Below are 5687 nucleotides of genomic sequence, written 5' to 3'. Positions count from 1 at the left end.
TGTATAAGGAGCAACAGCTTGGAAGGAAGCTGGGTCCTCAGAACATTCCAGGCTTGTGTGCTATGGCTCAGAGCATAGAGATTGTGGTATGAAGTGGCTTCTGACCAGTCCTCCCTTGCCAAAACCAGCCAGAAGGTTTTTTAGTGTAACTCCAATAAAATTACGGGTCCTCTGAGGGCCCTAGCTCTGCTCGGGCAGTCATATAAAGAAATATGGTTCAGCAACTGAAAGTCATTTAAAAAGAAATTCCAATTATTTATTAGTATCTTTTGAAAAGATAGAAACACTTGGCAAATTTTTTCTGTAGCCCCGTTTTCTCCTCCCTAATTCCGTCACATCCATAGCTACTCAAGCTTTTATGTGTTATAAGGTCCTATCCTCTCTCCAGCACCCAAATGTCGCCCCTTTTCCTGAGCTCTTTATTACGAAGGGTGGTTTAGCCTCTTAGGTCAGCTCCTTCCCCTTTTCCCCCAGTCTCTCTCCATACCCATTCTCCCAATTCTCTATCCAAGAAGATCTGGATATCAAAGTTATTAAGCCAAAACTCTCTGTAGAATATTTATACTTCAATAAATCTTGTCCCTGAGATATAAGCATCATTTGGGGAACAGACTTGCAGTCTCATACACACATAGATTATCCTAATACTCTGTATTAGGGTTCTCCAGAGAAACAGAACCAATAGGATATAGAGATATATACAGACAGATTTATTAAAGGAATTGCTCACATGGTTACAGAGGCCAGGAAGTCCCATGATCTGCCAGCTGCAAGCCGGAGAACCAGGAGAGCTGGCAGTATAATTCAGTTCAAGCCTGAAGGCCCGAGAACCAAGAGCTCTGATGTCCAAGGGCAGGAAAAGATAGACATTCTAGGTTAAAAACAGAAAGGGAAGAGATGCCTGACTGTCTGGCTCAGTTGGTAGAACATGTGACTCTTGATCTTGGGGTTGTGAGTTTGAGCCCCACGTTGGGTATAAAAATTAAAAAAAAAAAAAAAGAAGAAGAAGAGAGGGAGAATTTGTCCTTCCTCCACCATTTTGTTGTAGTTGGGCCCTCCATGGATTTGATAATTACCCGCATTGATGAGGGTGGACCTTCTTTGCTCTGTCTACTGATTCTCTTCCAGAGACAACCTCACAGACACACCCAGAAATAATGTCTTACCAGCTATCTGGTCATCCCTTAGCCCAATCAAGTAGACACATAAAACTAACTATCACATACCCCATCTTGAAGTAGGCCATCAGCTTTAGTTGTATTTGTCAGTAGAGACAGGGGGTCATAAACCATCCATCTTGAAAACATTACCTTATAATAGCTTTAACCCTGGGAGTTATTTTTCAGAACAAGTCTGCAGAATATTCTCTGCTGGCCTCTCCAGCTGCACTCTACAGCCGTCTCCGCTCTGCTCTGAGATCCAGGAGGCTGAGCTCAGTGGTCTATACAAAGAGGTTTTCTTGCCCTCTGGTTTCTGGCTGCCTTTGACCTCTGGGGGGCCGAGTCTCCTGTCCCAGGCTCTCTCCTAGCTGCAGCTGTCCCTGGGATCTGGTCACTACTCCCCACGGGCTCCTTCAGCCTAGATGTGGTAAATAGTTCCTGTTGTTCCTGGTCCCTGTGACTCAGTACCACCTTCCCTTGCTTCCTCACTCTTGCTGCTTCCCTGAACCCTGTAAATAGTCCTTGTACCCAGGTCTCCTCCCTACCTGGAGTGACAGGACCCAGACTGACTCAGTGCCCCTTACGTCCACAGCATGGTGTCCTCTGTGGGTCTCATCAGTCTATAAAGTACAGAGGGGAGGGAGGGAGGATGATACTCTTTTTTTATGGAGGATCTGACATGTGAAATTTTCAAACATGATTCAGTCATGTGTCAAGGTCTAACTTGCCTCTCTGGATGGGAATATCCATTGTTGGCCAAGTTAAGGGTTTAGTCAGTGGCTGAAGAACAGTGTCCCTCTGAAAAGCTAAGTGAAGAAAGAATCCACAGCTTGTCAGTGCTGTGATGTAACAAAGGGACTGCCACAGTCAGGCAGGAGCCACGAAAATTTAGGGTGTGGCTTTGCGGCTCTAGTCAGCCAGTTTACCTTATCCTGACCACAAGAGACCAGAAAAGAGAAACACCAAAGACCTCCTACAGAAAGAATGAGTCAGCGATCAACATGATTTGAGCAATTGTAGAAAAGCCTCTTACCCTCAAAAATATACTCACATCCCCCATTTCCATCCCAGGCCTGATGAGGATGAAACCGTATCTGCCCATATCTGAAATTTCATCAGTAGAGAGGCATAACTTTGCCTTTGGCCAAATGTAAACATTGTTCCCTGAAAGGCGTAATTTAATTACATTTGATTAATATTCCCATTACGTGCAAGGCACTGTACCAAGTGCCAGTTAACGTTGTAACCCTATCATTTACCCCTGAGTATGAATAAACTGAATATCAAAAGAGAGAGAAACAGCAGAGAGGTGGGGAGAAACATGCCCCAGAGGGAGGAAACTGAAGACACTCTGCCTTCCATGATCCAGGGCACAGGAGAGGCCCTGGGTTAGAGATGTAACTAGGGGATCTTACAGTGTGTGGATGGTGTTGTAAGCTATGGGACTAGATCAGGCCACCCAGAAGGAAGGAAGGGAGGAGAGGGGAAGGGAAGAGAAGAGAGAAAATGATATCCAAAAGCTAAGCTCTAGGGAATTCCAATCTTAATGCTGGTGAAAGGGGATAAATGAATCCAGAGAAGAAAATGAACAAGGAAGGGGCACCTGGGTGGCTCAATCAGTTAAGCGTCTGCTTTGGGCTCCAGTCAGATCCCGGGTCCTGGGATGGAGTCCAGTGTCAGGCTCCCTGCTCAGCGGGAGTCTGCTTCTCCCTCCACCTCTGCCTCCCCCATGCCCTCTCTTGCTGGCTCGCTCTCAAACAAGTCTTTAACCACAAAGATACAGATGTAGTGAAAACAAGGGCCATCTGTACCCCAATGTTTATAGCAGCAATGGCCACGGTTGCCAAACTGTGGAAAGAACCAAGATGCCCTTCAATGGACAAATGGATAAGGAAGATGTGGTCCATATACACTATGGAGTATTCTGCCTCCATCAGAAAGGATGAATACCCAACTTTTGTAGAAACATGGATGAGACTGGAAGAGATTATGCTGAGTGAAATAAGTCAAGCAGAGAGAGTCAATTATCATATGGTTTCACTTATTTGTGGAGCATAACAAATAGCATGGAGGACAAGGGGAGTTAGAGAGGAGAAGGGAGTTGAGGGAAATTGGAAGGGGAGGTGAACCATGAGAGACTATGGACTCTGAAAAACAATCTGAGGGGTTTGAAGGGGTGGGGGGTGGGAGGTTGGGGGAACCAGGTGGGTATTGGAGAGGGCACGGATTGCATGGAGCACTGGGTGTGTTGCAAAAACAAGGAATACTGTTACGCTGAAAATAAATTTAAAAAATTAATAAAAAAAAGAAAATGAACAAGGGAGAGCTGGTGAAGTAAGAGGAAGATTGGTTGACTGGGGTGTCTGAAAGCAACTGAAGAAAGACTTTGAGCAAGGCAGTGATCAAATGACAGAAATTGCTCCTAAGGGGTCAAGTAAGAACAGAGAACTGACCACTGAAACTGTCAGTATGGAAATGTGGTTTCACTGTCATGGGAGGGGGAACAAGCCTGATGGGAGTATGTGTGACAGAATAGGAGGTGAGGAGATAAAAACAGTATAATAAAAAATTTTTAAAAATTTATTCTAAGTAATCTCTATGCCCAACATGGGGCTTGAACTCACGACCCTGAGATCAAGAATCACATGTTCCTCCAACTGACCCATCCAGGCGCCCAAAAACAGTAAAAAAAAATTTTTTAAGTTTTGCTATGAATGGTTAGCAGAAAAATGATGAAGTAGCTGAAGGGAAAGATAGAGTCAGGGATTTCTTTTTTAATTTAATTTAATTTGTTTAAGATTTTATTTATTTATTTGACAGAGAGAGATCACAAGTAGGCAGAGAGGCAGGCAGAGAGAGAGGGGGAAGTAGGCTCCCTGCTGAGCAGAGAGCCCAATTTGGGGCTCAATCCCAGGACCCTGAGATCAAGACCTGAGCTGAAGGCAGAGGCTTACCCCACTGAGCCACCCAGACGCCCCAAGGATTTCTTTTTTTAAAGATGAGAGTTATATCACATTAGTGTGTTGATGGGAATGGTCCAATAGAGAGAAAATTTGACAATGCAGTTAAGAAAGCAGGTAATTGCTGGAGTGATGCCTTTTAATAAGCAAGAAGGGAAGGGATCCAGTGTGCAGAAAAAGGGCCTGGCCTCAGTCCCATAGATGGTCCATTCATCACAAGAGGAGAGAAAGCAGAGTGAGTATAAAAGCCTGAATCAGGAAGGTTGGTACTTTCGGTGGTGGGAAGATAAGAATTTTTTTTTTCTGATTTCTGTTTTCTCAGTGAGCAAAACATAATACCAATGTCTGAAAGTGAGATGCAGGGGGAGTTGTGTGAAGGCCTGAGAAGGGAAGAGGGTAATGCAGTTATCCCAAGGAGTAGGACAGTGACTCGCCTGGGGGACAGATTATAGGATTGCTGGGCAGCATGTGGTCCTCTGAGGTGAAAGGTCATGACTTTATTTATTTATTTATTTATTTAGATTTTATTTATTTGACACAGAGAGAGACAGCGAGGGAGGGAACACAAGCAGGGGAAGTGGGAGAGGGAGAAGCAGGCTTCCCGCCGAGCAGGGAACCTGATGTGGGGCTTGATCCCAGGGATCAGGACCTGAGCTGAAGACAGATGCTTGATGACTGAGCCACCCAAGCACCCAAAACTGGTGACTTTAAAGAGAGGCCTTTCACCACATTCAGAGCTGGAGTGCAGGTGTGGAACAGGTAAAAGATTAGACCCATGTTAGGGTTTTACTAGGCCTCTAGGTTGGGAGGGAAGAAGGTCAAGATGGTTGTATTCTTTATCAATTGCCGTTAAACAAATTATCCCAACACGTAGTGGCTTAAAACAATAGACATTTCTTATCTCATAGTTTCTGTGAGACAGAATGTGGAATTTGGAAGCAGTTTGGCTAAGCAATTCTGGCTTGGCACCTGTCATAAGGCTGAAGTCAAGATATTAGCTGGGCTATAGTCATCTGAAAGCTCGACTGGGCTGGAGAATCTCCTTCCAAGATGGCGCATCATGTTTGGCAAACCAGAGGTGGCTGTTGCAAACAGACTCAGTTCTTCTCTATATGAGCCTCTCCATGGGCTGCTTGGATATCCTCACAACCTGACAAATGGCTTCTCACACAGGCAGCAATCCAAGAGGAAGAACTGTAAGCAGAGCTTATCCTTTTATGACCTAGACTTGGGTCACATTGCCTTACTTCTGCCACATTCTATTCCTTAAAAGCAAGTCACCCTGAGTCCAGTCCATGTTCGAGGGGAGGGAGGTTAGACTCCACCTTTTGAAGTCTAGGGGTACTGTAATGGATTGAATGTTTGTGTCTCCCCAAGACTCATACATTGACTCTAACCACCAGTATGAATGTTTGTGTCTCCCCAAGACTCATACATTGACTCTCTAACCACCAGTATAGCTGTATTTGGAAATGAAATCTCTAAGGAAGTTATTAAAGTTATATGAGGTCATGGAAGTGGGGCCCTGATCTGCTAGGATTAGTGGGGTTTGTATAAGAAGTGACAC

General features: G+C 44.8%; 1 long non-coding RNA gene across 1 annotated transcript; it reads right to left on the bottom strand.

The window, feature by feature from the left end:
- Nucleotides 1-689: 689 nt before the first annotated feature.
- On the bottom strand, nucleotides 690-5292 carry LOC125087408 (uncharacterized). Its single transcript, XR_007123427.1, has 4 exons — nucleotides 5090-5292; nucleotides 1706-1780; nucleotides 1311-1578; nucleotides 690-871 (listed from the first exon to the last, which is right to left on the bottom strand). It is a non-coding gene; the product is annotated as an uncharacterized LOC125087408 (long non-coding RNA).
- Between the last annotated feature and the right edge of the window lie 395 nt (nucleotides 5293-5687).

The sequence above is a fragment of the Lutra lutra genome, chromosome 16, assembly GCF_902655055.1.
Source record: "Lutra lutra chromosome 16, mLutLut1.2, whole genome shotgun sequence".
In the NCBI taxonomy this organism is placed as follows: domain Eukaryota; kingdom Metazoa; phylum Chordata; class Mammalia; order Carnivora; family Mustelidae; genus Lutra; species Lutra lutra.
This window is presented reverse-complemented; position numbering and strand designations above follow the sequence as displayed.